Genomic DNA, 13,435 nt, shown 5'->3' on the forward strand with positions numbered 1-13,435 from the left:
AAATTCAGATAATAATCACCATATATCTAAAAAGTTCTAATTTAAAAAAAAAACACAATTATCCACTTTGATAGTTATTTTCCTGTTGTTTAGTTACAATTTTCAAAATGTGGATTTATGTATCTTTAGAAATACCTAAGCTATTTAATACTGTATTGACAGCTATCATTAATTATAATACTGGCATTAAAACAGAGGAAAGTTTTCTTTAGCATTATCTTAAACCCAACATGGAGTCTCAACTGGTGATAATACCTAGTGATAGCTTTCTCTTAATGTTAACAGCCTCAATGTCATAGGTTTCAAGATCAGTTTGTTGTGATGCCACACAGACACACTTGTCTTAGAACTCTAAATACTTTACACTATTTTAAAATATGTTTTTAAGAATATTCACAATCCTCACATTACTCCCAAGAATGGGAATGTCAACATGAGAACTTATCTTTCTAGTTTATGTCCTACTGAATGTAAATATCTGGCAGTGATGTCAATATTTCAAGTTATTGTTAGTGTATCAACACAATACAATTTCACTTATGTTTTGCATTTTCCTTACCCTTTATTCATTAAGAATTTTCATCACATTTATTTTTCTGTTTCTGTTACTCATATCAACAATTGTAGAGTCATATGAGATATAATGTCTTACCCTCATCTGCAGTGATGATTTCCTGCCAGTTTGCTGTTACTCATGTGATATGACATTCTTCTCTTTTAGTCATTCATTAGGAAAACAGGAGAACTAGATAAATGGAGTTCATATTGTCTTTGTGATCCTATCACGTTGATATTTGGTGATAAATGTGTAATTCTAAATGCTAAATGGTATTTTTCCCACAGTGTCTCAGCATAAAGAGGATTCTTTAGTTTACCTCTGTTTATTCATGTATAAGTATGAAATATTTCAGAAACATTAAAATTATCCTATATAAAACTATCTTTGAGAAGATGAGGGATTGATATATTCTCCAATGTCACAGAAGAATTAAATGCAACAGTGTCCAGTTCTTAATATGAAGGAAGTTAACTCACTTTTTTGTTTAAATTACAATTCCACGGCTGTCCAGTGGCACATAAAGACGACCCTTTACAAGTGCTTAATTTCTTGTACCAGCCAGGCAGTGGTGGCATATGCCTTTAATCCCTGCAGTTGGGAGGCAGAGGCAGGTGGATTTCTGTGAGTTCGAGGCCAGCCTGGTCTATAAGAGCTAGTTCCAGGACAGGCTCCAAAGCCACAGAGAAACGCTGTCTCGATAAACCAAACATAAATAAATAAATAAATAAATAAATGAAACCGTTTATCCATTTTCCACAAACATGAAGCAATACATCAATTTCTGGGAGAATTTCCAGTGCTGGACTTGTGTGTATGTATGTCTCTCTCTCTCTCTCTCTCTCTCTCTCTCTCTGTGTGTGTGTGTGTGTGTGTGTGTATGCTAATAACCATTTTTCTTGAAAGATTGGACCTCGTTTTAAACTTCAGAAGTAGACACGTGTTCAAGAAAAAGTATATATGAAAGTTCCCGGGGTCAGGATTTGCCCTTCGTTCTAGGGAAGCACTGCAGCACCTTGATCGTCAGAGCCCCTAGAAGACAAGGACTCTCCGTGATGCCTTAAGCTTAATACGAGATTACATGAGGAACTCTTGCAAAGTTTATGCGACCTTTTCCACAAAAATGGTTTATACTGACTGAGAAACAATTCCCTGGACCAATGTCTAGAGAGGAAGATTCTGGGATAAACATCATAACCTGAGGGATTTGGATGTGGTCTGGCCCCATAGATAGTGTCTGTCCCCAGGCTATTAGCTACATCCTATCCTGCCAGGGAGAGATAAGTATATGGATATACTTATCCATTGCTTGAAGAGATAGTCCCACATGTTTAACATTCTTGGTTTCCCTAGCTGTTATCGGTGAGGACAAGAGCACAAGGACCCACTTGCCCTTTATATACAGAAAGCACGGGTGTCATTCCCTGTAGGTACCCAGGTTTCTTCCCCTTTTGTTTGTGGTGCTATGCAGGGCCATTTTTCCTCTGGCTTCCTGTCTTCTCTGTTATTGCACCGGCCTGAGGGTTTAGTTTAGAAAGAACTTGGCCCTCTTTTGTTATGGTAATTCCACCTGCAAGCAAGGATCCCGCTGTAGCCCTATAAGCCTGCCACCTGCAGCTGCTCCTGGCCTTGGGCGCCTGACACCTGACAACCTCTTCCACTGCTCCTGATGGGAGGGGGCTTTGCCCCTTTGCCCCCTAGTATATATACCCGATTTGTGTTTAATAAAGTTGCCATTCACTCTTTGGTGAATGAGCATGGTCTCTTTGTGTTTCAACCCTTAGAATAGTCATCCATTTTCGTGAGCTCGATTCGGGAAAGCGCACGCCTGTTTCGGGTTTGGGAATTCACAGAAAAGTGCAGGCAACAATTCCCTATGAGTCTGAGGCTAGGTTTCCTCACCAGTCCATGCTGAAGTCAACACCAAATATTCACTCAGTGCTTCTTGTACTCTAAACCATTGATAGTTAAATTAAATCTCTTAAAACTACAAGAAACAAATCTGTGCCTTCATTTCTTCTTACGCTTACAGTGCTCAGTTATACTTTTCCTCTCTTTGAAAAAGATACAATGAAAAAAAAATGAGGTGGCCAAGCAATTTACTCAATGTTACCAAGGTAGAATTGAAGATAGAAAGACATCAATCCAAAATATTAATTCATCATTTGTCTTACACACATTCACAGTTTCCACAGAGAGTCAAAAGACACCAATATACCTTCCAAGAACTGAGATAAAAGGCGTCTGTCATTGTCAGTGAAACTGAAGTTCGAATGCTCATTTTGCAATTCACTCACTAGGACAAGTTTACTTTTGTAATGAGCTTAAGATCCCACTGTATAAAAACATCATTCATGTTTATGGGAAAAGACAGAATGTTTTGACTCCCAAGCTGACAAATTGCTTTCTGAAAAATGGTATGTTCTTGTCAATGACTAGAGAAACTAGTGTGGAGAAAAAGAAAAAGTCTTGGAGACTTTGTACCCAATGTTGTATTTCTACTTGGCAGTTTGTATAATCTGTCATTAACCTATGATTATGTGGCACTACTTTACCTTCCCATCAATATGTTCACTTAGGTGTAGCCAAATGGAGAAACACAATAGTAAGCTAAATTCCTTTGGGCAAAATAAATAAATAAATAAATAAATAAATAAATAAATAAATAAATAAAAATAAATAAAAAAGGAAATTGAGGGAGGGAGAGAGGAAGGAAAACAAAATTACTCTTGTTTTCTAGACGTATTCCCACTTTTATCAGTGACACTCATGAAAATAAGTGGTGCTGACGAGCATGCAGGGTGAGGCAGAAGAGTTCCACATCAGTGGACACTGTCTCCTGCTTCTTGGCACCCGCTTCCAGAGCTTGGGTGCTCATGAACTCCTCATCTGTTGACTGCTAAAGTCTGGCGGGTGGCCTGCTTCACAGGAGATTCTCTTAAGCAAGTGGAAAGCTTTACTCAAAGAAAATCAGTAGTTTTCTACTTTTTCATTACCGAGAAAATATTTCCGGATTATTTCAATGACCCATTTCAATGTATTATTTCAATGACTTACATTGTGATATAGAGATATAAACAATTATTATTTGAAAAGACATTCAAATATTTATAACTTGGAGTATATAGATAAACGTTTTTAAAACAATTTGGGAAACAGGCTTACAATTCTTTCTCTTATTTTCTATGAGATTTTGATTAAAAGATTAGCTGTAGTTTTCAGTGAGATATTATACCAGTTGCCATATAGTTGGGAAAAGGAAATAATATTATATTCACGTTATAATAATGGTTATTTCTAAAGGTGTTGGGACCAATTGAGTCCTGGCCTTCAGCTGCTCTTTCCTGTTAGAACCTTTTAATTGAAGTTACTTAAAAGTTGTGCCTTGCCTAGAGGATCCGAGGATGGGATTTTCACCTATTGACCATTGACTGTTGAGTATTTAAGTCTTCATGGTACTATTAAAGAAGGGCCTTTGTACCAGTGATTGGAGGTCCGTGTGTCTGTCTCTGTGTGTGTTTCCTCACACTGGGGGCATGGTGTGCGGCATAAAGGTGTTTGAAAATTCTGAAAGCTTACAAAAGAAGGGGGCTAGCAGAAAGAGCTGAGCTGCTAGGACAGTGAAGGGGATCCATGGGGCTGACTACTTCGCTTGTTCTACTGGAAAAGAATTGTTGAGTGTTGTGATGATCCTTCTCACCCTTCTCTCCCTATAATGCCCTCAGCAATGTAGATGATCCATGTTCTTGAATACACATGTCCTTAGAAAATATGTAGTGTAAGGCTGCTCGTGCAGGAGTTATAATTGTATTTCAGTTATATTCTCCCTTCCATTTCACCATAATTGGAATCCTCATATCTGTCTAATTTCTACTCACTCATTACTCTTTATATGGGGTTTCATGCTTGAAATAATATACTTTATTTGCCTACCTCTTTCATTGCACATAAATAGGTTTAATGTTAATACACAGGCAATGAACAACTGTAAAGTGGCTGTCCTCTGTACAATAACAGGGCAACTGCACATAGGATCCCACCATGGTTGTGACAACATGTTTAAGATCTGTACAATGTTAGCCACATCCAGTCCTTGCATACATAGAGAATAGAGTAGTTGGACATGAAGCTGTACTTCCAGTGTGGTAGCTAGTTTTATGTCAACTTGACACAAGCTAGAAACATCTGGGAAAGGAGAACCTGGGTTTCAAAATTTCCCTACCATATCAGTTCATGTGGCAAGCCATGGTACAATTTCTTCATTAATGATTGATGTGAGTGAACCTATGCCTGAGTGGCCTTTTCTAAGCCTGGAAAAGTATACACCATGAGAGAGCAAGTCAGTTAGCAGACTTCCTCTTCTCCATGGGTCTGCATCGGTTCATGACTCAAGGTTGCTGTTTGACTTATGTGGATGACTGACTACGAACTGCCAGATGACATGAACCTGTCAATCCTCAGGTTCATTATAGTAACAGAAATGCTAAGATATCTAGTTGAAGAGCTATTGGTAATTCTTAGCGGAGGGAAAAGGAAATGTTAGCTTTCTTTAAGAGCTTAACACATTTAAGTTGACCAGGTTCAAAGATGAACACATAAAAGAATATTTGGAAAAAAATATTGGCCTTGGTAGGGAAAAGGAAAAAAAATGACAGAAAGTGACGGAAGGGAAAAGGGGGTCGATGTGAAAAGAGGTCAATGTGGCCAAAACACATTGCACTTAATCCTCAAAGAACTAATAAAATAGATTTGAGAATACAGTTGTAAAAGCATTGGCATGTTTATGCTCTGGAGTGAATATCAGAAAAGAAAGTATCGAATAAATCAAATTAACATAAAACATATTAACAGATCTGAATATATTTGGAAGTAGAGAGACTATTTCACAATCTTTAAGACTAAAGAAGTAATAGTCACTCTATGTATCACAAAACTATGAAAGTGTCTTAAAGGGTTCTTTGGGATCGAGGCACAGGCCCCTCGTCTGGATTCAGAGTAGATGCTACAGCAAATGAAAAACACTTTGGGCATCTGCGGGTGAATGAACTCTCTCTACATGCATTTCCAAACAAGCCTTTTTATTCTTCTGCCTCTATTCTAACTCTCCTGTTCTAATTCTAATTCCTCCAAGCTTCTTCTCCCAAGCCTGAAAACTCTTCTTACAGGAGCCTTGAACCAGTTTTTTTTTTAAAAAAAAAGTTACAAAAGTTAACTCTCATTGGTCTAAAGAATATGTCTAGGGCAAGCATTAAGGAGCCAAGTCGTTTAACGTGGCTATATAAGGTTGTCAGGATTACAGAAGTAAGACTGTTAGAGGACAGGAGCAGGAGCACCTGCGACTTTGACCTGGTGCATAGCTTTAAGGATTTACACTTATGATTTAATTATAAAGAAACATTAGCATAGTTTGAACTTCCTCTGGGGTAAAAGTGAGCTAACTTTGTGCAGTTAGTTTGAACAAAAGGAGGAACATAGCGGGTTTTTAAGTGTCTACGGTATTTGTGAGACAATAGATCTACTTATGAAGTATGTTCTCATATATTTTCTATATATCAAAATTATACAGCTAAATGAGAAATCATTTTTGACCACCCACAGATGTATATATACCCAGTAGATGGAATATTTTCATGAGATAAACACATAAACAGTTGGAAAAATAACAAAACTATTCTTAGGGAAGAAATGGAGTGGCACATGAAAGAAATTACAAATGCAGGCAACTGTTTATCAGAGTCAGTGGTTCTGCAAGCCTTGTTAGACAGTACTGTCTCCATCAGAGTCTGGTGGGCAGACACTGACTTATCAATTGCTATATACTATATATTTCCATGGCTCTGACAGTGTCTAAGCAGTATTATCTTGCCATTCTCTTTCACAGAATGTTTTGATCATTATTGTTTCAGTGAATTTAAATGTCTCACTTTTTAAAAAACTTTCTATATGAATAATATTCATGTAATTTTATTCTATTGGAATTTCAATATTTTTCACTGATATCATTGATTTCTAGAACCTTTTTCTGATGTCATTTTTAATTCATATATGCAACCACTCCCTGATAAAAATTGTATTAACCTACTATAACAAAGGCTTTATTTCTTATTTTATCTTTAAAAATGTTTTATTTAATTTCCATACCAACCACAATTTCCCCTCTCTTTTCTCCTCCTGTCTCCTTTGCCCAAACTCATTTCTACCCAGCCCCCATCAACTTTTCACAACTGGTAAGACCTCTCATAGGGAGTCAACAAAGATTAGCATGTCAAGTTGAGGCAGGACCAAGCTCTTCCTCGCTGTATCAAGGCTGAGCTACAATCACACCATTATATAACTATGAATTTGCATCTATTACAGTCAAAGAAGTATAAAGACAGTATAATTTATGTAAACTTTTGACTCAAAGTGTATCAAAAAAGCATAGTATTTTTTAACCGAAAGGCATCAAATGATTGTAGTAACTAAACTGAGTCAAAAAGACTATATTATAAAATACTTGTACAAAAGTTTGTTGGGTTAGTATTTTTTTCTAAAAATATGGTGGAGACACCACATTATAGAACACTGATTTACATATTATACTAAACAATCATAAGTTTAATTCTTATTTCAATTCTTACCACTTGGGTAAATTCCAGAAGACTTATAAACCTAGTTACAGGAGGCCAAAAAGCCTAGGAAAGAATATGCTGCTGGCACTTAAAAAAGGGTAATTTCTAACTCCACTAAATGCTTATCCTTCTCCCCACAGATAAGTGTAACCCTCATCCTCGAAAAGAGGTGTTATTATAACATATGAGATTATTATAGAAAATCACAAGTGGTAAAATGAAGAGAGCAGCTCACTTCAGAGTGTCCAGTTATAAGTGACGCATGTATAACAACCCTATGCCCAGGGTATAGGAGAAGATTATCGGAGAAGAGGGTCCAGGGTGGGAAATGTGCTGTGATATAACTTCCCCTCTACATGTTAGAGAAGCGGCATGCAGCATATTTTAACCATAGTTGTCTAATAATGATCTAGAAAATGGATGGAGTGTGGGCGTAGATGGAGGGTACAGGAGGAGGAAAGGGAATGGGAACTTGGATTGGTATGTAAAGTGAAAAAAAAGATAGTTTTATTTTTTAAATAAAAGAAAAATCAAATAGTAAAAGTCTATATCAGTAGACACCACAGCATGAATGGGGCAATTCTCAAGGAGCTTCACTCCTCAAAAAGCTACAATCCTTTGATGGTTGCTAAGAGAAGAAGGATCAGTCTTCTCCAAGGAAGAGACCCCAGGTAGTTTAGCTTATTCCAAGAGATCAGCCCTCAAGATGTACTAGTAACACTAAATTATCTCTACACATTGTATTTATAGACATCTATCATCTGTCTATCTGACTATATCTGTCTATCTGTGTTTCTATATATCTATCTACACACACGCATATATATATATATATATAGCCTATGTATTTATAATCTGTCATCTATTTCCTATCTCTTTATATGTCTATATATGCCTATAATTAAAAAATACAAGAAAAAGCCACCATTATTTGAGAGTGAGAGGAACATGGGAAGAAATGGAGAGAGGAGAATGAAGAGGCAAGTGGTGTAATTACAGTACTTATGTATGAAATTCTCAAAAAAAATTGTTCTTTCATTTTCATTTTATATGTGTGTATGAAAGAAAGAGAGTGAGAGACAAAGAGACAGAGAAGTCATGAATTTTTGTTTGGTTACAGGGAGATGGGGACTATCTGGAAGGAGTTGAAGGAGTATAAATAAAAGTATAAAAACTAGAACATTTAAAACATCCACAGTGCTTAATACTAATATATTACTAATATAGTAATGATTGGGAAAAACACGTATAAAAAGTAGGAAAGAATTGAATGACTGATTCAGTAATAACTCTACCTTAGAAATAATTGGTAGTTTTCTTTTTCAAATTCCACTCTGAAGTGATTCTCAGAAGGGAGCCAGTCAGTACATGATAAGTGCAGATGTTTCTACAGGTACTGCTCTCTTTAACAGCAAGATGCAGTTTTCTAAACTTCAGGCACAAAACATTACTTAGCTGACTCTTCTCAGTATTGCAGAACCACATTTCTACTTAGGAAAACATTCTATCCACACTTTTTCTATGGTACTGCTAGACACAACCTGGTATCAACATTATAAAAGAATAATTTACTGATATTACTTTATGAAGAAGAAATACATAACTTTTTTATATATTTAAGGAATTATGTTTTGGAGAAAAACGATATGCTTTTGTTGCCCTATAAATATTTATTTACCTTAATACTCAATGTCAAGTGTTACATTGATTAGAACAATTTTTCAAGTGTGAAGGCTGAAAACTTTTTTTTATCAATTTTGCTTCATAATAGTAATACATAATATAACATATAATAGTAAGCACATTGGAGTTTTTGTGTTCCATGCTTATATTCTTTGTATTTTCATTGTGCATTTCTTTGGGCTTGTTTCATATTAATCCTGAACAGATGTTTGGAGTGCAGGTCGATGGTTTAACAGCTTCTGAAATAAGCATGACCTTCATGAAATGAAAGCATGAGTTGTCTAATATGGTATAAGTGGCCTTTTATTTAAATTTGAGTTGGTGGTACAGAGTCAATAATCACTGAGTATGAAGCAAGTGTAATAACCCAAAGATGATGAGATGATATTTGCCCTTTATCAGAGGAAGGTTAAAACAGCTGTCAAGGTGACATGCTGATCAGTGCAACCTGAGTAATTATGCCCAATAATCATTAAGTGGAGGCAGGGAGCTAGACTCAGGGGAGAGCACCAGTGGTTGGCAAAGCACAATGTGCTTTCACTCCGAGGTGCAAAATTTGAAGCTGAAGGTGGAATAAAACTCAAAATAAAACCCATTTTCTGAGTTTTCACACTTAGAGTAATAAGAGGGCATAGGTGACTGATATTTCCACAAAACTTGCTGCAATAAACAGTAAGTCTTGAGAAAGGTAAGTTCATATGACTCTGAAGAAGAACGAGGTCACCTTAATCTTTAAAACCTCTGAAAAAAGTCACAATATTAACTGAGTTTTTGGTTCGTTTTTTATATTTTTCAGCATACCATTTAACAGAAGAAATATCATGATCTTTGTATATTTATTTACAGTGGAATATGAAAGGAGCCTTCTATCACAGAAGAGAGCATTTTTTAAAATTTCTTTCTAATTAACTTATGCAGTTATCCAATAGGATTTAGCAAATCCTGCTGAATAACTTCATAATCAAAGTCACAATTTGGAATTTGTACCATGTGTATCTCTTATATATGTAGAGTAGTGTGATTTAGGATGTCCTGTGGTGTTGGTGTTCCTCTGCGTGCAAAATTAGGTTAGACAACACTTCCTCTTTAAATGACGGCTAGGCTGTATCCTAGTGCCTGTAGTTTTAGAGTAAAACCCATTTTCTTTCAATATTCCATTGGTGGATTTCAGTTTTTAATATGTCTTACTGACACTGTATCATTTCTACCACTGACAAGCTGAACTTTGATCTTTCTGAGAGAAAATGTTCAAACAAAAAAGAGAAAGAGCTCTCCTACTATATGTTTTGCCCTCTCCTTTTACTCAAGTGGATTTTTAAAAAAATTCAATTTATATGTGTCTTTGTCTACATGCTAAGAACTTAAATGATGCAAATGGATGAATATGCAAATATTAATAGGCAGAAATCAAGATTTTAAATATAAGCTATAAGTTCTCTTTGTAAAAGGATGAGAAGAATTTATTGGTGAAATATATGGCAGAATAGAATTAATAATTTCTTAACTTTATTCTCAATACATTATTTGTCATTTATATGTATGCATGTGTGTTTGTGCATGCATATAGTGACACATCAAGTACTTCTGCATATTAATCAAAATGTATTTATATTTTGTTATTGTGTAATCTAGTTTTACTCCATTGATGCTGTAGCAAAATTGTTAACATTCCTTAGAAAATGCTTCTATTTTTCCACTTCCTGTCACATTGTACTGTCATTTGAGAAAAAACAAAAACACCATCTCTTCAATTTCAAAAGTGTTTCTGAGAGCCAAAGGTTTTTCTCATGATCATACATCTGAAGAGTTGTCTTTTAAAGAACCAAATATGATCAGGCAGTATTCATTCTTAGATTTCTTTCAGAAATTAACAATGAGATTTTAAAATGTCATTATTTTGCAAGAGTGTAAGGAGGACTATATGGGACTATATTAGAGAGTTTTCAAAGCTGGAAGAAGAGAAAGGAGGAAATGATGCAAGTATATTATAATGTCATAAAATAAAAAAAACGTAAAAAAGAAAATAATTTCTTACCTCCTAATTCCATATACAGGAACCCAAGAGCAACACTGTCTGCTTGTTCATCATTCCTTGGGATATTGCATTGAAGATGCATGCAAAAGCTACAATCAGTTCAAGTCTTATCTGTGAATGAACTAATTTTTTTCATAGGATTGTTGGAATCCAGTTCCTTAGGCCCTGAATTCCTTAGTCCCTTGAGGTTCTTGGCCAAAACCTGAGATGATATTTCACCCTCACCATTAAATACCTCATGACAACTTTTTTCTTTTAATGTGAGCATAGAGAAAACACCTGAGATCAGTGGAACACTACAAAAGCCAGTGCTGTGTGCTGTCTTACATATAAAACTCATCACTTTCACTCCACACTTTTGGGTAGGAGCAAGTCCCAAAGCTGATCCCCCTAAAGAACAGAAAATTCCTCATGATGAATTTTGAAATGACACTATTTTGAAACTACCTAGCCTAATCATTCTTTAACAACAATTAGCAGACTCCCTTGAACACAGAAGGAACTTAACGGTCATTGTTGTATACATGTATGCAAAACTGTAAACAAATTATGGTTCTCAATTTTTTTTATTTATTTTAGAAAAGAACTCAAACCCTTTTCTTCAAGGAAAAAAAATGTGTTTTTGTCTCCCTGGTCTCTTACATCTTTTGCAGGTGTTCTTTGTGTGAATTTAGTCACTCATCCACTCTCTGAGTTGTGGAGTTCCTTGTTGCTATAAAACAAAACAAAACAAAGCAAACAAAACCATATGTCTTGTTTTTCATTGTAGATATCCAGGTTCTTCCTGGAATGCAGTTTCTTGGAATCAAGGTTTGTTTACATGAGGAAGATCCTGCCAGCAAATGTACTCTCAGGTTGGGCAACAGAGAGCAGTATGTTGGAGGGCTTGTGGCAGATTCTACAGCTATTTATTTTTTAATTTAATCAGTCTTGAAAATTCTTGATTTATTCCTCCAAGGAAAAAAGTGCTCAAAATGTGCACAACAGTTGCCAACTCTTAAAAGAGTAGATTAGTGTTAATGAAGAGAACAGTGGGGAAGGGAGCAAAGGAGCCACCTGGAGGAGGCAGCTGTGGGCACCCGTCATGGCTGCTACTGTGGCCTTCAGAGCGCTAATGCCACTTTAACTGCTGATGAGAATTCACCCTGTCTGATAAACCTCAGATACAGGCAATCATTTTTAAAAATATATATTGTGAGAAGTGCAAGGAGATGAACAAGAGTACGTTCCATGTTATGAACTGAAGACACGACACGCACACATTTCAAATTATGCTACATGCACCTCCTCTAGTATTGTTTAAATATGAGAAATACCCGGCAACTCCTCGGCTGCCATTTCCAGAAACTACTAACTGAAATGCATTTGGAAAGGGTAGCTACTATCTCCTAGGTTGTAGTGCATACTGTTCAGTGACGGACCCACTAGTCTCTTCACCAAAAGTCATTATTTCTCTTTTTTTTGTTCTCTGTCACACTAACACATATTTGCAAACTCATGTTTTGTTCCTCAGAGGTAAAATATTATGTTTACCATAAATTCAGATTAACACCTATGTTCTGTCATGTTAATTTTTCAATTCATTATTATATCGTTAGCTCATTTTCATCTACATTGAATGAGCATTATGATTTGTTGAATATATGTTCCTTAGTATTTATTGGTAAATAAATAGTTTTCTGGTGTTCCTACATTTTAAGGTTAAAGGTTTTAGAATTATTTTTAAAATCTACTGCCAAAATTAAAGAATTATTTTAAGAGTTTATGCATTCATACCATGCGAAAATAGGTTTTTACATTGGTTTGTTTTATGAATGTGAGAGCATATGTTCCACAGCCAGAGTGAAGGTCTGGGGACAGCTGGCAAGACTTCTTTCCCTCCAATTTGTTTGAGGCACAGTCTTTCTTGTTTCTGCTGCTGTGCTACGTATTACTGACTAGCTCGTCTATGAGTGTCTGAGTGATTCTCCTATAGTTTGCTCCCATCTTACATTAGGAGTGCTGTAAAATGTGTGCCATTTGGATTTTGCACAAATCCAATCAGTAGGCTTGCATAGTGAACACCTTTATCCACTGAGCTGAGCTATCTTCACAGTTCTTATTTAATTTTTTAATGTAAATCCTTGTATTATGTGATAAGTGTGTATGGGCGGGGATGTGAGTGTGCATATGTCAATTAAAATGTGTATGTGTCATTGTGTGGTGAGATGTATGTGTATGTACATACTCATGGAGGCCAAAAGTAGATGTTAGTTTTCCTCCATAATCAATTGCTTGTTTCCACCTTATGTTTTTGAGACTGAATTTCCTAATCAACCTGGAGCTGGTGGATTCAGATAAAATAAGTATCGACAAGTTCCTCAGAGTTTCTACCTCCACCCCATGTTGGAATGGCAGGTGTGTACTACTGCCCACAACTTTTTATGTGGTTGCTCAGGATCTAAATTCATCTTTGAATTCACATAAGAATTAAAGTAACTGAATCACTGAAAAAGACCCCTAACTTTTGATAGTACACCAAGTAACAGACTTCTTATTCATATTTGAATA

This window comes from Myodes glareolus, chromosome 12 (genome assembly GCF_982192425.1).
Source record: "Myodes glareolus chromosome 12, mMyoGla1.1, whole genome shotgun sequence".
Classification (NCBI taxonomy): domain Eukaryota; kingdom Metazoa; phylum Chordata; class Mammalia; order Rodentia; family Cricetidae; genus Myodes; species Myodes glareolus.